Here is a 26,283-nt window from a genome sequence, read left to right on the forward strand (position 1 = left end):
TGCTCTTCATCCCCCTCTGTAGCCGCACCACTTGCTTTTAAGATCCAGGCACAGTGAACTCCCATCTCCTGAATGCCCCCTTCACGGACAGAGCTCTGCACGGACTCCTGCCCTCTGCCTGTGACCCTGCAGGGCTCTCCCCCATCCACACTTCTTCAGCTGGCCAACTTCTCCTCATCCTTCTGATATCTGACTTAAGAATCTGTCCTGTCCCGGCCCGTATCCCAGCACCCAGCACAGTGCCCAGTGCTTGGTAAATATTTGGTAAATGCATGAATCTTCTGACACTCCAAGGTGTGCCTAGAAGGGCCAGGAAAATGTTTACTCCAGACCTCCTGGGGGCCGTGCCGGGTTTACCTTTGCCAACCCTGTTCTCAAAATCGGGTTGAAGCCTGCTGGGAGGAAAGCTGGGAGCTAAGCACCAGGTGGCACTTCCTGTCGCCCTGGGCTGCCTTCCGTCTTGGAGAAGCAGCTGAGCAAAGAGCAGAATAGCCTTAGGACCTACAGGCTGGAGCAAGTTTCTCCTGTACACCTCAAGTTTTCTACCTGAACTCCTGGGCTTCGCATGCCCTTGCCTGAGGTCAGAGCAGCCTTCTTAGAAGAGGAATATGGCACACATGCCAGAAGGGCGAAGATGCAGGAGGTGGTCAAAAGCAAGTAAATGAGACCAGCTCCCCAGCTTCCAGACAACCTCCTGCCTCCTGGACACCTGAGAGTCTGTCCCTGTCCCCAACATGCATCACGACCCCACAGACTCAAGTCCTTCCCACTGTCTGGATGCCCTGTCCTTTCTGGTTTGGCATCTCCACCATGACTTCCTCCCTGCCTGTGGCTTGAGTTAAACCCCTTGGCAGATTACCTGTGGATGCCTTGCCCCTAGCGTCCTCCTGACATGAGCAGGGTTCTCCAGTGACAGCCTCTCTCAAAGTCAACCAGATGTGTTCATTCTTCCTCGGCTCGGCATGGAACTCCCCGACCCACTCCACTCACCTGCACCCCACCCCCTCACTGGGATCTTCCAAAAAGTTACAGTGATCACGAGTGCAGACTCTGGAGGCAGGCTGACCTGGGTTCAAATCCTGCCTCTTCCAGTTACCTGGGCCAGTCACTCAACCTCTCTGAACCCCACCTGCTTTGGTTATAAAATGCGAAAGACAACATCTACCCAGAGGACCACTATGAGGATTAAATTAATACATATAAATACATGTGTGTGTGGCACATGGCAACCACTCACTAAATAGTATAAGCAGGTCAGAACTGTTAGGCCAGTGGAACACAACTGAGATTCTGCACCTTGGCCTGGGTTTCCATAAACGAAGGGAACGCCTGTACCCTACCTCCTCGGATCTCCTCCCTCATGCTCCCCGCTCGCTTGCTGCATGGCTATCTCCTCTGCTAAGGAGGGCTCTGCCTCCCCTCTGCAGCCACTGAACCCACGCCTAGGGTCTCCGCTTCTGGTCACAACCCAAGCTCCACGGCAGGCCTAGTAGAGGGGTCATGGCCCTGCCGTAAGCTCAGGCAGTACCCTGGCCCTCCCTCCTCCTGGCCCATATCCTCACCCTGTATGTGCTTACTGCATTAATATTGGTCTGCACAACTAGACTCTAAGCCATACAAGGCAGGGGCCATGTTTTTTTCTGTGCAGGTAACTGACAGCACACACCTGAGGTGCTCATTATGCCCTTGTAGGGGATGCAAGATCAGCCAATGGACCATCCATTCTTAAGGTCAGGTAAGGGAGAAAGGCCAGGCCCACAGGTGGTCTAGACACGTGTTTTTATCTGGTTTTGGTTTTTTTTAAGTAGGCTCCACCCCCAGCATGGAGCCCAATATGGGGCTTGAACTCAACCCCGTGATCAAGACCTGAGCTGAGATCAAGAGTCAATGCTTAACAGACTGAGCCCCCCAGGCGCCCCTGGTCTAGACCCTGTTGAAACCCCTGGCAGTTACAAACACACACACACACACACACACGAAACATACACACACACACACACACACGAAAGAAGGACTCAGAACAGCAGGCTTGGCCTAATGACAAGGTAAGAGTAGATGAGTCTGGGTACTGTCAAAGGATCCTGACAGTGGGTTAAATCTACAAAACAATAGCAATTTGATCACAGGTATTGACAGGAGACAGAATCTGTTAGGCAGAGACCATGATTAACATCTGTAACCAATTAGAAATAACTAAAAGAAGGATCAATGATCAGACCAATATCAGCAATGAATTGGAACAATATAATGATTAGAGCAAAGACATTGTTTCAACGGGTAAGAAACAGGCAGGAGGTATGGCTCTTTTCAGAGCTTCCCATTCCTCTCTCCCCTTTGGGGTGAAAATAAATGGGGGAAATGAATAAAGCATGTACCCAAGGAGGAATGTATCCCTACTATCCCATCTTGGGTGCCAGAACAATCTTTTTGTGACATACTACAGAGGCTGCTAGTTATTCTGGGGGCTCAGGAAGAGAGAGCACACAAGAACCATGTGCCCCTCAGAGAGTAACATATCTCTGTAGGGACAAAAGTTACTTCCATTCAAGGACCAAACTCGGGAGTATGTTACATTTACTGTGATTGTACCAAGTTCCAGACACCATCATTGGATCTAGAAACTCAACACTGAACAAGACAGCTTCAAGCCTTGACTTTCAGTGGTTCTGCTTCTCCAGCAGCCCAGCCTGAATAGACACCTGCACCCAGACCATCTCTACCTTAGTTCCAGAAAGTTCTAGGAATTTGAGAGTGTCCCTAAATGAGGCACCCGGGAGAGGAAAAGGGAAAGAGGAATTCCATGGGACCAGAAAGTCCTGGGTGGACACAAAAATAAATTATAAAGGATGCTCCCCATCCTATGTCATCAGGGAAATGCAAATTAAAACAACAATGCGATTCACTGCTGCCCACCGATGAGAATGGCCAAAATCTGGAACAGGGATGACACTAAATGCGGGCAAGGATACACAGCCACAAAACCCCTCATTCGTTGCCAATGGGAACGCAAAAAGGCACAGCCACTCTGGAAGGTGGTTTAGCAGTTTCTTGTAACACTGAACACACTCAGGCCATAGGATTCAACAACTGTGCTCCTTGGTATTTATTTACCCAAAGGAGTTGAAAACTTATGTCCACACAAAAACCTGGGCATGGCTGTTTGTAACAGCCTCCCTCATAATCGCCAAAACCTAGAAGCAACTAAGGTGTCCTTCCGTAGCTAAAGAGATACACTGTGGTCCATCCAGACAATGGGATATTAGTCAGTGCTTAAAAAAAAAAAAAGAAAAGAAAAAAAGCTATCAAGTCATGAAACGACACGGAGGAACTTTAAATGTATATTGCTAAGTGAAAGAAATCAATCTTGAAAAGCTCCTACTGCATGACATTCTGGAAAAGGCAAAACTATGGCGGCAGTAAGAGTTAGTGGTTGCCAAGGGTTGGAGAGAGGGATGACTAGGAATTTCGCAGAGGATTTTTAGGGCAGTGAAAATACGCTGTCTGCGACTATGTTTGATGCACATCATTATAAATCTGTCCCAACCCACAGGACGTACAACACCAAGAAGGAACACAAATGTAAACTCTGGACTTCGGCTGATGATGATGTGTCCGTGTAGGTTCATCGGCTGTAACGAATGTACCACTCTGGTGGGGGAGGCTGTGCATGTGTGAGGAAGGGAATATATGGGAAATCTTTGTACTTCATCGACTTTGTCTGTGAACCTAAAATTACTCTTAAAAAGTCTGTTTTTAAAAAAGGAGCCTAAGAAATAAAAAAAAAAAAAGACGTGAAATAGCAATAAAGTATAGAAAAGTAAATTAATGAATTCCAAATAAAATTTTAAATTATAAAAATAAATTTTTTTGTATACAGAGTAGGACCCTCCTACTATTCTTCCGGCAAAGAAAAACTTGACAATTTCCTGCTTCTGAGACTGGAGCTGGTACTCCCTCATTCTGGTCAATGCAATTGACAATGTGTATGCAACACATAGCAGCCTTCCAACTAACTGCACACCTACTATGTGTCAGGCCCTGGGATCTTCTCCAGACCCTGCAGAGCAGGGACCAAGTTCTGTGGAGGATATTAAATCTTAAACCCAGAAAATAAGCAACATTTTGCTCTCCAAGTTAAAATGCTCATCTTTATTGAGCTATTACTGTATACCAGACCCTGTACAAAGTCCTCACCATAGTGAGGGCTAGCATTTATTGAACACCTAGTAGGTGAAGTGCTCTGTTCTAAGCACTTTACATATATTAACTCATTCAATCCTGACGACAATTTTATGTACTACATGTTATGATTATCCCACTTTACAGATGATAAAGTGAAGGCACAAGGAGTTTAACGGACTTTTCTCAGAGTCACTCAGCCGAGAGGTAGCAGAGAGGGAGGTTCAAACACAAGCAGTGTGACTCCAGAGCCTAGGCTAAATGTTAGTATTGCAACTGTAGCTGGTTTAAAGCTAAGGAACATAAGGTTCAAGGTAGTTAAATAATTTGCCTAAGGTCACATAGCCTATAAGGTAGTTAAATAATTTGCCTAAGGTCACATAGCCTGTAAGTGCTAGAACTGAGATTTGAACGCAGGTTTTACAAAGTTATACTAGAAGTTGGAGAACTCATGTTTCCCAATTTCAAGCATATTACAAAGCTACAGTAGTCAAAATAATGTAATACTGGAATTATTGTGATCTAATAGGTCCACTAAGTACAGTTGTGCAGGCCAAACAGCACCACTCACGTTGGGATCTATGTAGACAGCGTCCTCCTAGAGTTGAGCAGTGCACAACCTGCTCAATCTTACATGGCAATCCTGACCGTATGGGAAATTGATGAAACTAGAAACACAGGTAAGGGGTTCTTAAAATAATACGAGAAACATATGACTAGGGACCTGCCCTCAGGTTGTTCTTGAGGTTATTAAAACAGGTAAGACATACAGGATGAGAAGTGAAGGCACTACTCTAACAAATTTTGCTTCAGTTCTTTAAATGATGGATGAAGTTTCACAGGCTTTCACTATCAGGTGCAGGGAAGATATGTAGCTTCAAAGCAGTTTTGCCTCTTTGCTCTGTGCTGTGCTGTTAGGTCCTTTTTCTTTTTCTTTTTTTTTTTTTTAGTGTTTTCAACTCCATTATAATTCTTTATCTTTCCCCATCTTTCTGCACCAGCACCAATGACATCTGTTTCACACAGGGATCATTTTTATCAACAAAGCAGTCTTGCTACAAGGATATATTGCAGGTTTCAAGAGGCTGCAGCTGCCTCTGTCTCTGCAGGAAGGCTGGTGGTCAATACTGAATTTGGAGACCTGGGTTCTTCTTTGGGGTGGGATGAGAACAGGGGCGGTCACGTGGCTGAGCACTTCTAAGTCCTGTCTAAATCCCCATCTGACCCTTGCTCATGACTCCTCCCGGCCAGCGTCCTGTTTTAATTCAGACTCCCATCTTTCCTTGACTGCAGAATTGTTAAGAGCCTTTCTATTTGTGGATCTGTCCAGCGCCCTCCCCACCACGAGACCATCATTACCACCAAGCCTCCCCACGTACCCAGAGTGCTTTCACTAAATCACTGATCAAACAATACCTAGGTGACACCTCTGCTTCAAAATCTTCAAGATTCCTTGTCTCCTGCTGTCAGGGTTATAGAACTCGCGTGTCTTTCAGGGCCAAACAGGTAACGTAAAGGAAAGGAGCGGGCATGTGTGTGTCTGTCCGCATGTGTGTGTCTGTGTTTTCCTATAATGCTGCCCAGAATTGTATCCTTCCTACACTGACGTACTCTGCATGTTAAAGGATGGAGTATTCTTCACGTCTCCAAAGAAATATGCTTTTTCTTTCACTTTTCATGAAACAGACCTTTCAGGCTAGCTTTTGTTTTCCTTCTTTTAACAGAGACATAAGGAAAGGAAATATTTTACTTTCCTCTTTGCTCTGAGACAGGCAACAGTTGTAAGAGTGGTAATAAAAGAAAACGGATACTCGGCTCAGGTATGGGGGATAGAGTTGGGGAGGGTGAGCTTGGGGCGGACAGGAACCCGGGCTCCAGCTGAAGAAAGCAGCCTTGACCAGACAGCCAGGCCACTGCTACCTTGGAGGAAGGTGAGCCCACTGTTGCCAAGTTTTCTGATGTTTCCAATAGAAGCTGGAAATCTGAATTTTTGTGTGTAAGATCTCCTAATTAAAAACTGGGAAAAGAGCTTATTCTTGAAAACCTCAGTCCAGGCTGAACAAAGCAGAGCTGCAAACCAAATGCAACCTGTGGCTTCCATTTTATGACCTTTCACCTAGAACACAAAGGTTACCCTTACCTCCTAGCACTGCCCTGATCTAACTCCATTCACCCTTAAACCCCCTCCATGCATGTCATGGTTTTCCCACCTTTGGGCCTTCAGGTACGCTATTTCCTCTTTCCTCTTCTTCTACCTGGAAAAACTCCGTCTCCAAGGCATGCCTTGAATGTCACCACCTCAGTGAAGCCTTCCCTGACTTTCCTGGCAGAGGTGATCACTGCTTCCCTCAGGCTCCTTTAGTCCTCTGAACGCTATACTGTGAACCCACTTTTCATATATTTACATTAATTTCTGTCAATCTCAATAGTAGAGAAACTTCTTAAAAGAAGAATTACGTCTTATTTACCTCTGTCACTATGATACTAGCAATGGGACTTAGAGAGTAGGCATGAATCTGTTGGATGGATGGATGGATGAGTGGATGGATGGATGCATGGAGGATGGATGGGTAAGTGGATGGATGGATGGAGGATGGATGTATGTATGGATGGATGCATAGAGGATGGGTGGATGGATAACTAGATGGATGAAATGGATGGGTAAGTGGATGGATGAATGGATGGATAAGTGGATGGATGGAAGGATGAATGGATGGGTAAGTGGATGGATGAATGGATGGGTAAGTGGATGGATGGAAGGATGGATGGATGGGTGAATAGAGAGGTGAATAAACAGATGTATGGTGGATAGATTAGGAATTCTGGAATACAGATGGAGGGAGGGGAAGGGACGGGTGGATAGGTGAATAGATAGTTTCTGAACAAGTAAATGGATATATGAATGGATGGATATATAAATGCTGGATGAATGGATGAATGGACAGATGGATGCTTGGATAGTTTTTGGATGGATAAACATATGTATGATGGATAGATTATGGATGCTGGAATATGGATGATGAAGTAAGGATGAATGGAGCATGGATGGATGGGCTATGTGATTGGAGGCTCCTCAGGGAGGCCTTAAGTACAGCTGCCAAGGATTAGTTCAGACACTCTGGTTTCATTTATGTTCCTAGAACACACCAAGTCCATTCCTTTACCAGGGACTTTGAACTTGCTCTTTCCCCAGCTCTTTCGAAGACTAACTCCTTCTCATGATTCAGGCTTCAACTCAGATGAAACCTCCTTAGAAAAGCCTTTTGCAACCATCCCAAACATAAGAACCACACAACCAAGTCAATAATTATTAAACTATTGTGCATATTAGTAATTCTCACTGCCTGAAGTGGCTTTCTCTACACCTCTGTTCACCGGCTATTTTACGTTTCCCACTCTCGTACGCTAGAGAGCTTCATGAAGGCGCTGCTATATGTCTATGCCTACCACTCTGTCTGACACAATGCAGATGCTGAACAAATATGGGAAAATCGAATAAACGGACTACCGAAGGAGGAAATAATCAATGCCACGAATGAGTGGAACCCACTTCTTTGGTGCTTTTATTGGCCTTTGTGAAACAAACAATCAAACAAAACCTAAAACAAAACAAAGCAAAAAACCTGGGAATAAGAAATCTCTTGTTCGTATTAGATCTCTTCTAGGAAGCTGTGTGCAAAAGTTGTTAAGAGCCTGGAGTCTAGAGCCAGAGAGACTGGGTTTGAGACGAGGACCTGTCAGTTGTCATCACTGAGTAACCTAGGACAAACCACTTCATTTGCTAAGCTTTGGTTTCCTCATCTGTCAAACAGAAGTAATAACACAAACTCCTAAGGACTTGAGAGGATTAAACAAGATCACAGTGTGTGAAAAGCACCCAACCGAAATGCACCACTAGGAGGTAGCCGTGAGGCCATTCTGCCCAGGGACCACTAACCATTCGAACAAAGATAACACAAAGATAACACGCATGGTAACGTACTGGGGCTCTGCAAGCCACAGCCCTGTGAATGCCTCCCGGGCTGGCCAAGTATCAGAAGTGATGCATCACACTCCGTGCTATTCACTCAGCTTTGAAGAAAGATGCAGGGTACCCCCTCCTCCGCCCATTGCAGCAGAGGGGGCTGAGTGCCCACACCCAGCGCCAAGACAGCATTGTTTACAGACTGACTTCCCCTTGGCAATGCCATTTTCCCCGGTAGCCTACTACTGAACACAATTTCCTTGGAAGTCAGGCCACCCTATAACTGAATCTTCTTTGTGGGCCTGGCATATGTCAACATGGTATTTTGCTAAGAAAGCTCATAAAGAGGATTGCCGGCTGCAGTACGACACTCGCTCCATAATACCGTCAGTCTAATTGTTTCCAGAAGCAAACAATTAAACAGTTTATGAGAAAAACTCTATCTGTAATTGTGGGGGCCCCACACAGCTGCTTCCTTAGCAGTTCCTAAACAGTTGGAACTAGCTGGTACAGGTATTAAAGTACAGTATGTATTTAGCAATATGGCACCTCAAATGCATTATGGCAGACCTATCAGGGAAATAAACAGCATTCAAGTGTATTTCTGGAAGACAAATACTCAGTACGTCATTAAATGTATGGTTTGCAGCTGGCGGTTAATCTAAGACAATGAAGAGAGCGCCGTGTTTCACATGTGTGGCTACTGAGGAAAGGCAGAATTGATTGTAAGCATGACTGAGGATTTCTAAAGAGCCAAATGCCCAAGCCGGCAATGCCCTTTGTGGCTTTTTTTCTCTCCTTCTTTTAAATTTGCCTATAATCCATTCAGACAAATCCTTTTATCATGTTGATTTGCTCTCCTCATTAGGACCCATGTGATTAATTACTAAACTTTTCCCTCACTCTTGCATAACTTTAATATCTCATTTTTCACATGTGGAATGGCCTTTCTCGTCCAAGTACACATATCTGCACCGCCCCCCACCCCGAAGCATCTCCATTTTAGGTCTCCAGGTTATTAATAATACTTTCCAATGGGCCCATTCGGCTGGCCATTTGCAATGGTGAAATATACCTAGAGCGGGCTGAGCCACTTTGGAGAAGAGCCCAACACCCTAATATGATAATAATTAGTTGGCATAATTAGTGACTTAGCCCCCGCAGTCTTTGATGAAACTTGTCTTTTTGTGACCTGTTTATTAATAAAGCAAACGAACCTGGGAAGACCCTCCTGGTCCAATCTCCACCTGTATTTTCAAAGCTGATCCGAATCACTCCCTGGTTTGCAAAACTTTCCAACAGTCCCAGACTTAATCTTAGGATGAAAAAAAAAGAAAGGAAGATGAAACAGAAGAGCAGATTTCAAACTTACCCATCACAGAAACACAGTGGGAAAGCCAAATTTGTTTTTTAACAATCTAAGGCTTCACAACCTAGGTACTTCCTTTCGTCCATCTTGGGCTGGGACCACTACCCAGAGACGCAGCACCAACCTTTTCCCACCCAGCTTCCTCCAAATGATCTAATCCCCATTCCCCGAAAACACCACCAGCTGTGTGTAAGCCCAACAGCGGAGGAAAAGAGGAAAGGCAGCTAGATTTAAATCTAGACCTGCTTACTCCCCACTGGTCCTTTGGTTTTGCCCCCACTAAGATGCTCTTCAGTCTAGTAACAAATACGGTTTCCCATTTGGCACAGTGTGAAGCCAGAATGAAACACAAGTCTGTTAGCACTATTCAGCTACCTGATGACATTTCAAGCTCCTGAAAGGGAGACCCTAAACACAGATGATGAACAAAAAAACCCTGAGTGCTTTGTAATTATGTATATGCCATCCCTACATAATCACTGTCGCTCCGGCACTCAAAGCTTCATTCCTTGTTTTGTGTAATGTTCTCTGACATTCCGTGAGTCAAATTAGAAGGATCCTGAGCTCGGGCTCTGCCACCTACTGCATTTTCCCCGTGATGGCCCCTGTGAAAGAGCACTTCCATAATTGGAGAGAATGAAGGGAAACAGAATGCATATACACAGGAGCACGCGCACTTTCAGGGGAAATGGCCCTTCTGAAGTGGACAGAGGAGCTCTGGCAACCAGCCATTTCCAAACGGGCTATGGCCAGGACCTACACAGCTGGCCTCTCCTGTAAGGTCGTGGGGCTCAGCATGAGCAGACACTGGGGGGGGGGGGTGTGACTTAAAGCACCCTTCGCCTCTTTCTGTGTCCCCAAGTACATCAAGTGGCCACTTCTTGGCTCCCTTTCAGCGACTCTCCCACCACACAACAGGGACTCCCTGCAAATTAACATTCCTTTCCTCCTGCCTGCCCTGCCCTCAAGTTTTCAAACATAACAATAATCTAAATGAAATAATGAGAGAGACTCATTCTAATGCTGTGGAGGGAGCTGTTTTATTGCTAAGGCAGCAAAGAGAACTAATTGAATCCACTGGAAATGAAGCAGTAGAAGGGGAAAAGGACAGTGAAGTAACATGATGGAATGAGGAAGACAGGAGGGGCTGATGATATGCATACACCGGCACACACGTGCATGTGCACGGACACACACAGAGGCAGGATGAGTGAGTGGGAACCTGAATATTCACAGGAGAGAAATTGTGGTAAGTGTGAATGCAAATGGCTCCCAAGATGGTAACACCGCCACATTGGCTGGGGCAAGTCACAGCGGTCTATATCCAGAAGCAAAGGTAACATCAAGTCTCCACAGTATGTGTGGTGATTATAAAACTGAGCTGCAAAGCCTATGACACTTCGTCCATGGAAAACGAAAGTCTATGTCCCCTTCCCTTGAATCCAGGTGGGTTTCATCTCCTTTGACCAATGCTTGTGACTTCCAAGCTCATTAAAGACCATGCAGCTTCTTCTGCATATTTATCCAAAGGATATGAAAATAGTGATTCAAAGGGGCACGCGCACCCCAATGTTTATAGATCAGCAATGTCCACAATAGCTGAAATAAGATGTTCATCAATAGATGAATGGAAGATGTGGTATATATGTATGTATTATATATATATATACGTATATGTGTGTGTGTATATATATATATACGCACACATATATACGTATATATATATATACACATACACACAATGGAATATTACTCAAGTCACCAAAAAGAATGAAATCTTGCCATTTGCAAAAATGTGGATGGAACTAGAGGGGATTATGCTTAAGTGAAATAAGTCAGAGAAGGACAAATACCATATGATTTCACTCATATGTAGAATTTAAGAAACAAAGCAGATGAACACAGGGAAAGGGAAGGAAAAATAAAATAAGATAAAAACAGAGAGGGAGGCAAACCATAGGAGACTCTTAACTCTAGGAAACAAACTGAGGGTTGATGGAGGGGAGGTGGGTGAGGGGATGGGGTAACTGGGGGATGAGATTAAGGAGGGCACGTGATGTAATGAGAACTGAGTGTTATACACAACTGCTGAGTTACTACATTCTACCCCTGAAAGTAAGAGTAAACTATATGTTAACTACATCGAATTTAAATAAAAATCTTTAAAAAAGAGAAAAAAAGAAAAAAATAATAAAAAAATAAGGACCACACACTTCTCCATTTGTCACAAGAGCACTCACTCTTAGAGCCCCAAGTGGCAATGTGAGAAGTCTGATTACCCTCAAGTCACCATGTTGTGAGGGACAGGCCACATGGAGGGTTTTTTTTTTTTTTTCAGGGTGGGGAGGGGCAGAGGGAGAGAGAATCTTAAGCAGGCTCTTCACTCAGCACGGAGCCCGACGTAGGGCTCAATCTCACAACCCTGAAATCATGACCTGAGCCGAAATCAAGAACCAGACACTTAACGACTGCACCACCCGGGCACCTCCACATGCAGGCATTCTAATCAGCCATCCCGACTGAACCCAGCCTTTGCATCATACCAGCCCAGGCCCAAGACATATGAATTAAGAAGTCTCCAGAGGGTTCCAGAACCAGTTTAGCTGCATTCTCTCAGTTGAGGTCTAAGGCACTGTGGAGCCTCTGCTCCAAACCAACCTTGCTATGAACTGTTCTATCACCTTCCACAGAATCCAGGAGCCTAATAAAATGGTTGTTGCTTCATGGTACAAAATTCTGTGAGTTTGTTATACACCATGGTAGCAAACCAGAAAGTACTTCCTCTGCTTCTTCAGGCAATGATCAATTTCTACACTATCAACCTCAGTTTCAGCATCCAGAAAGTGGGACTGAAGCTACTAATCTACCTCACAGAGTTCTCTGAAGAGCCACCAAAAGCAGATAAGATAATAGTAGTAATACTAGCAACAATAATCAACATTTGTTGGAGCACCTGGGTGGTTCAGTCTGTTAGGTGTCTGACTCTTGATTTCAGCTCTGGTCATGATCTCAAGGTCATTAGATTGAGTCCCAAGTCGGGCTCTGTGCTCAGCAGGGAGTCTGCTTAGGATTCTCTCTCTCCCTTTCCCTCTGCCCCCGACCTGCTCACATGTGCACTTGCGTGCTCACTCTCTCTCTCTCTCTCTCTCTAAAATAAATAAATCAGACTTTATTCAGATAAATCAGACTTTATCTTTTCAGATAAAAAAGCTATTCCTTTCACAAATGGGAAACTGAGACACAAAGAGAACAACAGCTTTGTGTGCACAAACTCCACAGCAAGAAGCAGAAGATGAATTTTTCAGAGAAGTCTTGCTCCAGCTTCTTGACCATCTAAAAAAATCTGCCTATAGATGAACAAGCATATAAGACAGTGCCTGACACATATTTCTAGTGCTGTTATTGTTTTTGTTGTTGTTGTTAAAAATCGAATAATTAATAGACACAGTTTGGGAAGCACAAAAATGGGCTTTTCCTACTTCTCCTCTTCTACCATCTACAGGTGAATCTTGGAGTGGTCTGTCCACTCCCCCTAATCTCCCCAGCCTCCAGAAAGCAGGAAGAATATTCATACTGTATATTTCACATGCCAAAAAGATTTCAATTTCACGCTGTACTGAATCTTAGAAATGCCCCCCCTTAATCCTGTTTTTATTCTAAACCAGTATAAAAACTTTAATATTTCCTAACGGAGTGTACATTTATTCATTCCTACCAATCTAACTGCAATTTATGAGAAGTCAGGCAATAGCCAGTAAGATAAGCTTGAAGCTTTGGTTCCAAAAGTTCAATCAGTTAACCTAGGACAGCAATCACTTCTCCAGAATGAATAATGATGTGGAATAATATTTGGATGGAGATACACCCTTTTTGCATAGAAAATTGCATTATCATGTGCAGTATCTCAGCTGGATATGTAAGTTTACCAATAAGGATATTGCTTCATGCATTTTTATCATGGAGCTTTTTGATTCTGAGATTTCCAGAGGATTCTGCATTGAGGGAGGAATCCTTAATGTTTGTATAATGCATGATGCTCTCTGAGCTGTAGATGTGAGGGTGGGAAGGCAGGAGCGGGGCTCTGCAGCTTCTGAAAAGCTGCCACCACATTTTCCCAGGGGTTCTCCATTCCACTTAAGCAAGGGGGGAAAGCTAGCAGTGCACAGTGAGGCTGAGTTCTTTAAAGAAATGGCATTGAAAATAACCATCATGTCAATTTCAGCTAATGGGGCACAGTATGGGCTCATTTTAAAGCGAGGAGGAGTGGCATACAACCATTAAGAAAGAAATGTTTATGCCATATGTGAGCATGCCTATCCAAGCACAACCAGGAACCAGTGAAGCTGGGGAGAGCTCAGCACATCTCTCCCACAGACTCGGAGATGGACCTCCCACTGACCAGGTCCTAAACAACCATTAGGAAAGTATAATTATAAATGAAATTAGTGAGAGAGTAGCCGAGGGTTTTTTTCCACTGGAGCTTCAAAGACTCCTACTGATGTGCTAGAGAGACTTAATTCCTGAATTCCACTGACTTGCCCTGCACAGGTGCGATTGCCAAAACATTTCAGATGCACACACCTGCTTGCAAGCTGACATGTGTATCTGAGAGCGCTCTTTCAGATTCAAGAGGGGGCGAGTGAGGAAAAGCCCTCTCTCCTCCCACCACTCCCAGTATTAAAGAGCTGGCTCTAGCAAGATTCCAACTAATTGTCTACAACGCCAGCTCTCCACTGAGGATGGAGATATCCATGCTTGGGCACCCAAAGAAGTTGAAAGCTTCCATAAGAGTCTGTTGGTGCCCACTGACAGATAAGCGTAGTGGCTCAGAATACAGATATCGGTGTCAGGAAGACCCAGGCTTGATTCCTGCATCTGCTACTCATCTCTTCTCCCTGTGACTCAGATCCCTCCTCTGTCAAAGGGAGGCAAAAATGACATCTGCTGAGATGCGCTGAAGGATTAGATGAGGAAATGCAACAGCTATGCATACCCCTCTGCCACTGCAGGTACCTGTTACTTTTTGGTTCCGAAGGACTAATGCTCTGCCACCACAGGCTGAGTCCCATCCTGCCAACTGTCTTGGATGGAGACAAACCAAATATGGCTGCAGAAGGCAGCAAAAGCTCAGTGTTGCTGTGGGTGCTGTCCATAGCCGGTAGTGCTGAAAACAATCCTCACTACCTTCTGAAATAGCACTCACAGCTATCTCACTATGGAGTCCACAGCCTCTAATGGCCAGAAATCTATGAAAAGAGGAGTACTACCACATCCAGGAATAATGCAGAGGGTATTTTTCCATGTCAGCCATCAAGTTTATCTCACTTTTTTTCTGACTAATTGTGATGGTTAACATCAATGTTTGACTTGCAGCTGGATCCTCTCCTTGCTTGCTACATACCTTATTCTGAACATTTGCAAGTCCTCCTTCCTCTTCAAGCACCTCATAACCACTCATCTCTCTATGCTTTGGTGCACATGGATTGCTTTATTCAGGATGATCTAATCCTGTTCTTTGCCTAGCAAATTCCTTCAAGGCCCAAATAACAACCTCTATAAGTCATTCTCTGGAAGTCCTCAGCCATATTTCTTTGCTGACTGATAGCACTTTCACATCACATTGTAACACTTGTAACCATTTTGTGCTCAATTAATTCACTTGAAAATATTTTTCAAGGACTGTCACCAAACCAGATATTGTCACAGACACAGGGGATTCAGTGATGAGCAAAGAGTAGGCACTGCCCTTAATCTTGAGAAGCTCACAATCTAATGGAGCAGACTTAGAATCAGCACAGAATCAATAGGTGAGTGCGCAGAACAATACAGCATACAAAACAAGCACCTGATGCACGATGAGAGGAATGAGGAATGCTTTCCAGTGGAAGTGGAATCAGTGGAGATCTGGAGGATGACTTACTCAAGTGAAAATTAAGAGGAAAGGCTATATGCAGTGGGCATTTATATTCCAATATCTGCCAAACATAACATCTAACAAATGGTCCCATGATACTATAGAGACCAGGTGAAGAGATTAGAGCCAATGAAATAATGTGTAGGACAAACCAAAGCTTATTTTTTTATCAAAAACATGTAGATTAGTGAATCTCAAATTTAACGGTATACAAAAGACTAAATTCTATATATGCTTCTCTTATAAAATTCTATACAAGGCAAAAATAAACAGACATAAAGCATATTTGTTGGGGCCAGAGCAGGAGAGGGACTGCAAGGGGGCACAAGGTTACTTTTTTGGGTGACAGAAATCTTCTATATCTTTTTTTAAAGATCTTATTTTTTATTTGAGAGAAAGAGAAAGCATGAGCTGCAGGGGCAGAGGGAGAGGGAGAGAGATTCTTATGCTCAGGTATATTTCTAGACCTACTAAAAATGCCACTATAAAAGATATTTGGTCAAAATTGGAACAAACGAAAAAGTTTCTTAGGGGTCTTAGTGGACCATAGGACTCAATAATAGTCACCCCTGTGACATAGATGGTTTTCAAAAGCTAATTCAATCTCATGTTATGTTAACAGAGGTGCAATTTAAAGAATGCAGAAGGTGAACCTTCTAAAAGACATTTTAGAAAATAGATGAGACATTAAATTTACTTCTGGACACTTCATTTAAAGAAGAACACAACTGGGGTAATCCGGAATGGAATAGAAAGTGTGGTCAAGAGCCTAGAAGGTGTCAACTGAAGACTTTAGACTATCTAAACTAGAGAAGCTGACACTGAGATGGGATGATACAGAGAATGGAAAATAGCTGCAAAGCCATCATGTTCTAGAACAGTAAAACTCATTCCACACAGCTAGAGATGAAGCAAGTGGAAGAGGATTTTGAGAGTCAGAGAGGGTCAGTATAAGAAGACCAATCAAGCCAAAAAATAAGCTGCCTTACTAAATATTGACTTCCCTGATATGCTGACTGATTGATTTACACTCACCTGTTCAAATATCTAACATTTTTAAAGTGATTATGTGATAACACTATTCTGAGTGCTTTATATGTTTAATTCATTTGATTCACATAACACTCTTAAGTAGTTACTATTATTATCCCTATTTTTATGGATGAGCAAACTGAGAAAGAACAGTTAAATAACTTGCCCAAGGTCACACAGATAGAGGATGAATATAAAAGCCAAGATTTAAAGACAAGTGTTCTGGCCCTCAGAGCCCCTGTGTTCATAGCCAGAAATCTATCCTCTTTCTTCCTCACCAGAACATGCAAAGCTTCCCTGTTAGCGAAACAGATCTCAATAGTTAACTGGAATGTTGAGATGATAATTAGGTATGGTGGACCTCACTGATACCTTCAAAGACCTGGGGCTTTGGGGAAGCTCAGTAGGATTCTGATTTTATGGAACGTTGATACCTTGAGTTTGTGAATGTCAAGTTTGACGTGAATTTAACACCACTGGAAGGTAGTTCAAGAGAAGGATTAGAAATATGCTAAGGCACACATTTGCCAGAGCAGTCAAGGCTAGAGTTAAAGAATTTGAAATCAGCCTTTGGATGTGTGACAACTAAAGCCAGGAAGCATTCACGTTCGAGAAGGCTGAAAGCAGAGACGGATGACAGACGCTAAGGCTCAAACCATGAACCACAGAGTGGAAAGAGAAGCCAATCGCAGCTAAGCACAGAAACAGCCTCAAGCTAGGGAATATAGTACAAGAGACTTTCAAAAGGTTTAATGATCGATAAGTGCAAGATACCTCTGTTGCTTTTGCTGGCCGGGAATCCATCCATTCCCCCTTATTTTTCTAGGAGCACCACCTATGTTTCCTGGGAACCAACCCTCTCCGTCATGTTTTCCCAGTAGGGTTAATTGACCCCATTTCCCTGAATCCAAGACTGCCCATGTTTCAGACATGGCCAACCAGCAGTCTATTCCTATGATCACCGTGGCTGGCTTTGAATGGACATACGACCCAAGGGGGTCCAATGAGAATCAACACTGAGACTTCTACTAGGATTCTTAGAAAAGGTACTTCTCTTTACAGTCCACGGTACCTAGACTAGTAGGGTGAATGCACAGAATCTCTAGTACCATCTTCATCATTACGGGGAAAGCTTGTCTATAGACAAACATACACAAAATTACATCCAAGGGATTGCTTGGGGTGGGGGGAGAGGATGCATTTGCACATCCAGATCCAGCTACTTGAATATTTACCTATACCCCTGGATTTTTCAGTTATACAAGCAAATAAAGTCTCCTTTTCAGTTGGTTTCGTCATTTCCCACTGAAAGTGATGTCCAGTATATCACCAGTCTGCTTCAGAGAGACCTCTGTCACAATACAGGTTTATGTATCCATGACTCTATTAAATCACAAATTCTTTGGGATCAGGATAGTGTTCTCCCCAGCCCCATGGCAGCACCCAGCTCAGGGCCGGGCACATTAGAAACAAACCTCATTGAATTAATTTGAATCAATTAAATTAAATAATATAAGAAAGAAGGTGTTATAAGCTGCAGAGCACTTTTTTTTTACTATCACTTCAAACAAAGATGATATAATAGACTCTCTTTATTTTTAAAACTTACCGAATCTAAGTTCAATCAAGTTTATCGAGAAGAGGTACCCTCAAAGTATTTTGTTCAACTACTAACAGTCCTACCAATCTGAGCCTGTTGCTTTTTTTTTCCCCCTCTTCTTTCTCGAATGCATCCTTTAAGGAAATGCAGTGCTGGCACTTAAAATCAAATCTTCTCGAGGTAAATGCTTTTCTTTATACAAAAACAAAATAAAACCAAAAAGAATAAGGAGTACATCATTTAAAGTAATAAAAAAAAAACAATTTATGATCCATCTCTGATGTTCAAATGCAAAATGGGATGGAAAAAATGTCTGCATATAATGAATCTTGCAACATTAGCGAAGGTCCCGTATGGCAAGGAAAGATGACAAATGATTCAAAAATAGAAACCCCTTCAATTCAAATACTTTTTACAGAAGGAAAGAAGGCACACAGCACACACACGCGCACACACATGCAAACTGTACAGCATAATCAAAAATGTAGTAAGAACAGATTCTAGACAGAAACGAAAAATCTATGATTTTTTAGGCCCGGTGATGAGAAACTGTCACTTTAATCTTTCAGTTATATTTACTCCTACGCTCTTTCTTCCCATGCATTTTTAGCAAACAGAGATTAAAAGTAAGTAACAGGGTGCCTGGGTGGTTCAGTCGGTTGGGCGTCTGCCTTTGGCTCAGGTCATGATCCTGGGAAGGAATCAAGCCCCACATCAGGCTCCCTGCTCAGTGGGAAGCCTGCTTCTCCCTCCCCTCTGCAGCTCCCCCTGCTTGTGCTCTCTCTCTCGCTCTCTCTGTCAAATTAATGAATGGAATTTAAAAAAAAATTTTTAAATTAAAGTAACAAAGGAAAGAGGAAACCCCATCTACTACAGCAATTATGAACGTCCGTTTGGGAGGGCAGGGAATTATGAGTCCCCAGCTCTACCACTTGTGACCTTGGGCAAGTGGTTCCACTTCTCTGAGCTTCAGTTTCATCCTCTGTGTAAGGGGTAACTTAGTAGTGCCCTCATAGGTTATTGGGATTGAGTGAGAAAATGGAATGGAAGGTGCTTACCACCAAGGAGTGGCCATTGTTTTTATTTTTCTTTAATTTTAAGATTTACTTATTTATTTTGAGGGGGGAGAGCAGAGGAGAGAGAATCATGAAGCAGACTCCTCACTGAGCCCAGAGCCCAACGCGGGGTTTGATCCCACGACCCTGAGATCATGACCTGAGCTGAAATCAAGAGCCAGACCCTTGCCTAACTGACTGCACCACCCAGGTGCCCCATGGTCATTGTTGTTAATAACCCTTTCATTCGGGACGCCTGGGTGACTGAGTCCTTAAGCGTCTGCCTTCGGCTCAGGTCATGGTCCCAGGGTCCTGGGATCGAGCCCCGCATCAGGCTCCCTGCTCGGTGAGAAGCCTGCTTCTCCCTCTCCCACTCCCCCTGCTTGTGTTCCCTCTCTCGCTGTGTCTCTGTCAAATAAATAAAGTCTTAAAAAAAAAAATAACGCTTTCATCCTGCATGGTTTAAATTGGCCGAAATCTACAAGACTCCACTACGTGAAGGGAACCACAGCCCAAACACCTGGCTGCTAACTGTGGCTCTGCTTCTAACTACCTGTCCCACCTTGATCGAATTAATGCACCATTTGCAATGGGAGTCACTTGGAACCTAACACTTTTGAGGCTCATTCCATCTAAGGACCTGATCAGAGCAGACAAATACTTGCATTAAGAGAACCAGCGAAGACACGTCTCTGGTTTAGAAGGAGCCCTGAGTACTGATGACAGTCTCCCCGGGGTCTCATCTCTGCCTTTCTAGAGGAAGCCTTGAAGAGGTGCCCTTACTTTAATCACTTCAGCCACAGGAATAAGCCAATGCCCTAAGACCACTGTTTCCCACCCGCCATCATCGAAAAGGTCTGTGAACCCACACTTGGAATCTAGACAAAAGCTTAAGTGGAAAGGACATCTTTCAATAACCAACATCATAATCTCCCCCCACACACACACACGTGTTGCCATCCCAAATAGACAGAGACATCCAGGGAGCACTTTTCAGGAAACAACCAGCTTAAGACATCATCTATCCAATTCCCTCTGACACTGATGAGCAATGTCACTATTCCTTCGGAAACAGAAATAGGAATCACAGACATTCATAACAGCAAAGTACTGGAGAGTCTTTTCAGCCGCTCATTTATCTGTTTGCTTTAAGCATGTCATTCATGACAGAGGAGACAGGGAAGGTGGGTAAGTACAAGTAGCTGCCTGTCTAATGAGAGGGTTAAGGTAATCAGCAGACAATTCTGAGTCTCCATTCATTCATTTCTTTAGTAAATATTTATTAAGTGCAGTGTTCTGTTCTGGATGCTGAGGATACAGCAGTAAACAAAACAGGCAAGCGGAGTGAAATATACCAGTGAGGGGGCACAAACAAAAATAATGAAGGAAGCAGACAGACAAGATCATCTCGGGTAGGGTGGGCAGTATGATAAAGAGGGACCTGGGCTGGCGGCAGCAGGGCTGCAGCCTATGGATGCAGGCTGTGCTCTGGACACTTCTAGAGGATACTATTCACATTGTGAATGAGTGACCAGAAAGACACAACCAGGCAAAGCAAAGGGCAAGAGCCAACGAGATACAGGTTTTCTTAAAGGGGGTGAGGCTAGAATTTGGAGTAGGACTGTTTATCTCGTGTGGTCTCTCCTGAGCATCACGGGACATTTAGCATCCCTGGACCCCACCTACCTAATCTCTCCAGGTAGGGTCCCCATCCTAGGCCCTGGGACAACCGAAAATGCTGCCCTCACTTGCCAACAGGAAGGGCCATGACTCCCCGTGTTGGGAACCACTGACAAAACAGAGAGGAAAGGCAAAGGCCCTGAGTCAGCAACGGTGAACAGAGAGGCAGCCAATACATTTGGAATATAATGAGTAGTGAGGAATGAGTTTCGAGTTGAGTTTACAGTCATTGAGGCTTGGCTGTGGTATACTGAGTTTGCATACTGTCAGCTGGGAAGATTTCACGTAGGAGACAGAGATGAAGCAGAGCACAGAAGACACAGTCACCCACACACTTCCTGCACAGAATCAGGAGGGGGTACAAGTCTGTGGATAATTAGATTAGGTGTCACTGCCCAGGTGCTGCTGTCGGCAAATATGGGAGAGGCAGAGAAAGTGAGCAAACTGCCCTGTTTATTTCACCCATCCTGAAATGTCTATCAGAATATGCTTCACAGTTGCCACTGGCCAGGTAGTGGTCATGACATACTGTCACTGCCTGAGCCTGCACAGCAAAACCAGCAGCAGCCTGGAAGGAAATCCAGGACAATAATGGAGCACTCTAACAAATGCTCAAAACTGGGGCGCCTGGGTGGCACAGTCGGTTGGGCGTCCAACTCTTGGTTTTCGGCTCAGGTCCTGATTACAGGGTCCTGGGGACGAGCCCTGAGGCGGGCTCCACGCTCAGTGTGGAGTCTGCTTGAGACTCCCTCTCTATAATCAATCAATCATTCTTGGGGCACCTGGGTGGATCAGTTGGTTAAGCATCTGCCTTCAGCTCGGGTCATGATCCCAGGATCCTGGGATTGAGCCCCGCATCAGGCTCCTTGCTCCATGGGGAGCCTGCTTCTCCCTCTCCCACTCCCCCTGCTTGTGTTCTCTCTTTCTCTCTCTGTTAAATAAATAAAATCTGAAAGAAGGAAGGAAGGAAGGGAGGGAGGGAGGGAGGGAGGGAGGGAGGGAGGGAGGGAGGAAGGAAGAAAAAGAAAGAAAGAGAAAAAAGAAAGAAAGAAAGAAAGAAAGAAAGAAAGAAAGAAAGAAAGAAAGAAAGAAAGAAAGAAAGAAAGAAAGAAAGAAAGAAAGAAAGAAAGACTCAAAACCAACAGCCCAGAGGGAACAGAGAACAAGGCTTTGGGGAAGGTGGATGGGAAACACGCTGCAAACTGGGGGTGACAGAGCAAGATTGAACTTGGGATGGGAGATTTTTCGAGCATTCGAACCAGTTCATTTCATTTACTTTTTCTGATGTATGAAGGCACAAGCGTGATAGAAAATAAATGTCCCAGTATAAAGGATGCTCTTTCAATAGATACAACATTTTAAAACTCTAAATGTACAAGTACTGTCATGGTTTCATTAGCAGTGCTTTATTCCTGGTGATCAGAAGAATAAAAGTACATCTTACAGACTTGAGGAAATCTGGGGACATTTACTGAGCATCCAGGGAGCACCAGAAATTGTATATGTGCTATACAGCACATAATCTTCACAGGAACGCTCTCAAAATCCAGATGATGAACCCCCGTCCCACAGATATTCATGAGCAACCTCCCATGGCATGGTTTCTTTCCTCACTTCAAATGAATCACACCCAATATTTAAAGGGTCGAGGTCACTCTGCAGGGGACATTATGACCCAGAATGGTCATATCCCCAAAGACATGCTCTTCCAACATTGTTTTGGATCGTCATTCCAATTAGTGTCCTCACTCGGCCTTGGAGATGGGTTAACTTTTTGCGTCAGCTTGACTAGGCTAAAGGATGCCCAGATAGTTTGGAAAATGTGATTTGGGGGTGTGTCTGCGAGTGTGCTTTCGCAAGAGATTACCATGTGAGTCAGTAGACAGAGTTTGGGGCAGGCTGCCTCCAGCCCAGCCCCAGGGTTGGCAGGAGACCCAGGTCTGTACCAGCAGGCTCACAGCGACTGGTCCAGGGATGGCTACGGAGCCCAGTCAGAGCCGATGAGAATCAGCCTAGAACTTCTGCTGAATCTAGTTGAGAAACCAACATCCCATTTCCTCTTCGAGGGGTGGGCTATCTGAGAGTAAGCCTGGAATCGCTGGTGGCCACCACATCAGGGAGGCCTGCCTGAGAATAAAGCCAGTGCAAAGCAGGGCAAACAATTAGAGACAGAGACCCAAAGGCTTTGAGTCCTTCGCTAGAGCTTTTCCTGGAACCTCTGGACAAGGCGAGATTTTTCAGTTCGTTGAACAAATTCCTTTTTGAGGAAGGATGATGTCACTTGCAACAGAGTCCTGACTTACAAAACCGATATCCATGAAGACATTCTGTAATGCTGATGGCCTAAATGCTCACCTCAGGGGACCATGTTGGCCTCTTACCCAAGTTTTGAATGAGATTCTTCTATTAGAGTGCAAGGGGCTGGTGGCCAAGCTCTTCACTGCACAAATACTGGATGTGTACTCACTGCAATACCCTAAGGAATCAGCTACCTCGCCAAGGGTTTTTTTTACATCAAAGATGGGTTCAGAATTCACAAAGCACACTGCACTGTAGAGAGAACTTCCCCCCAGGAAGGTCAGCCCTCCATAGCCTGGTATGAACGTCCCAGGGAGAATGAGGTAAGACACACAAGAAAACTCCACTGGGCCAAAATAGTCACTGGTCCCCTCACCACCCACATAATAAAGCCTGAAATCTCACCATGAGCTGTCCCCACTGACTTCAAGCACTCTCCCTCTCAAAGGCTTATGTTGGGATACAACTGCGTCACAGGGGATGGGTCCCCTGCATTCACCAGCATACCTGTCCAAATCACACCAGTCTGCTCATTACACTCGCTGGCAGCCTCCTAAGGAGACCAGAAAGGCCTGGGATGGTTGGTTGGTTTGAGGCTGAATTTATACTGTAAATTCCTTAAGAGGGAGGAACTGTATCTGTCATGGGCCCCATTGCGCCCCAGCACCCCATACAATACCCGGAACAGAAGCATGAAGCACACAATCCATATGTATTGGATAAATGGTTTATGGCAGACAGCCTTGGGTTTGGGAGTTAGGGGCCTGGTTCCTGGTCTTAGCTCTGTCCCCAAGTCCACACGCTCACATTCACGTCCTGCTGACTCCAGGGCACCATTCCAACAAATGAGTAGGTGGGCTTCTGAGACCTGAGAGCCAAGACAAGAACCCTGCATGGATGGGTCTGTATGGCCCATCCTGTGATTTTACACACTTGTGGCAATCTAAAAAATTGGGAGATCTCATGTAAAAATTCAGAGTCTGGTTTTTTCTTGCAAAACAGAAGATCTGGCAACACTGAGTCTGCCCCACCTCCCCGAACAAAGCAGTGGGAGGCCAGGAAGAGCTGCCCTTTGAGCAGGCCTAGAATTTGTCACCCTCCACAAACCAAGCATAGTCCCCACACCAAGACCAAAAGTCAGCTGCCATTAGGATCACATGACCCTGTGTCTTTCCTTCTAGTAAATAAATATCTATGAAGACAGACTGAGAGAACCACGTTTTCAAAATTTTTTTAGAGAGCACATTTCTTTACAGGAGTGAACTTAATCCCCGCCTATATAGTAACACCATGTAGCATCCATGTAGCATTTAATGCAAGTGCCAGGTGCCATTCTAAACAAACTACCTTTATTTAAACCCATTCAATCCTCATAGCAAGACTACAAGGACCCCTATTTTAAAAAAAGCAAATTGAGGCACAGAAAGGTTAAGTAATGTGTGCAAAGTCACGAAGCCGAGCGAGGATTGGAACTCAGGCAGCCTACGCATACCCATGAAACGCCACCACCATGTGCTTCTGAGCTGAAAGAACCCAGCCTAACCCACACCCAGGCCTCTTAACCAATCTAATCTTCCCTGCCTCCCCATATTTCAGAGAGGGAAACTGAGACCCAGAGACAGGAGGTGATTTTTTCCCCCAAATTCAAACAAAAAGTTTGGGACAGGACAGCGACCAGAATCCAAGCCCACCAGCTTCCAGCCCACTGCTGTTTTTTCTACACCATGATGTTTAATACTATACCCCAGGCTGGAGTGAAACTCTTATGTGTCTTTCTGAACCAAAGAAAGGAGTCATGTTAGAGACTATCACTCACTACTTTGTAAAATGTGATGCCATGTGACCACACTGAATGCTGAGGTACATGGGAAACAGACTCGAATACAGAAGGGTGTCCACTGTCAGCTGATGCACGGGGATCGACTGGCAGACAGGGGACTCCCAGGGAACCCCAGTCACCCTATACCAAGATGCTTGAGAGAAGGGGTGCCTGGGTGGCTCAGTCAGTTAGGCGTCTGCCTTTGGCTCAGGTCGTGATCCCAGGGTCCTGGAATCGAGCAGCCCCCCATCAGGCTCCCTGCTCAGTGGGGAGTCTTCTTCTCCCTCTGCCCCTCCCCCAACTTGTGCTCTCTCTCTCTCTCTCTCTCTCTCTCGCTTTCTTTCTGTCTGAAATAAATAAAATCTTTATAAAAAAAAAAAAGATGTTTGAGAGAAGAAAATAACAAATCCAGTTATCCAAGTCTAGGCTTGGGATGGAAAGAATCAAGATTATTCAGATGAGTAATAACCAAAGATACCAAGAGTATATCTCACAATACCAATGTATGGGCACTTTTAAAATAAGAAGATACATGTGCTTATATCTTGATAAGCTCTAAAATACATCTTCCAGCCCATCGATAGGTGAATGGATGAAAAAGATAAGGTATATATACACAAAGGAGAATTATTCAGCTGTGAGAAATTAAAATATCCTGCCATTTGGGACAGCATGGATGGACTTTGAACACATTATGTTAGGTGAGGTAAGTCAGACACATTATCTTAAAAAAAAAAAATCAAACCTGTAGAAAACAGAAAATAAAATGGATGGTTACCAGGGCATGGGGGGTGGGGCATGAGACTGATGTTATATTAAGGGTACAAACTTGCAATCAGTAGTTAATAAGCCATAGAAATCTAATTCACAATATAATGAATGCAGGCAACAATACTGTACTGTAATTACATACTGAGATAAATATCTCTACAATGACAGTCATATTGTAATACATAAATGCATCAAAGTAACATATTGTATACTCTAAACTTACATGTTGTATGTCAAATACATCCAATAAACATCTATATCTATTTATCTATCTATACCTATATCTATAGATACGGATGGAAGAATGAATGGATGGATAAACAGATCAATTGATCTTCCATTGTTCCTATTTCCCCATATCCTGGAAGAAGAGAAGAGGAATTCTAGGCAGAAAGTTCTAGAAATCCCCTACATGCAATGAATCTCAGAGACTGCCTTATTGGGAAGGCACCTTTCACCCATAAATCTACAGGGTAGGTATGGAGATCTTTAGCTACATAAGGATGTATTATTTTTATTATTACTACTAATGTTGACAACAATAATGTTGCCATTTTATGGCTGTTTACAATGTGCTAAGCACAGTGCTGGAAGCCTTATAC

General features: G+C 44.1%; 1 protein-coding gene across 1 annotated transcript in view; it reads right to left on the reverse strand.

Annotated features, from left to right (window-relative positions):
* HS3ST4 (heparan sulfate-glucosamine 3-sulfotransferase 4) overlaps positions 1 to 26,283 on the reverse strand; it is a 407,850-nt gene that overhangs the window by 345,095 nt on the left and 36,472 nt on the right. The window lies entirely within an intron of this gene.

The sequence above is a fragment of the Mirounga leonina genome, unplaced genomic scaffold, assembly GCF_011800145.1.
Source record: "Mirounga leonina isolate KUSES-001 unplaced genomic scaffold, KU_Mleo_1.0 Mir_454, whole genome shotgun sequence".
NCBI classification, from domain to species: domain Eukaryota; kingdom Metazoa; phylum Chordata; class Mammalia; order Carnivora; family Phocidae; genus Mirounga; species Mirounga leonina.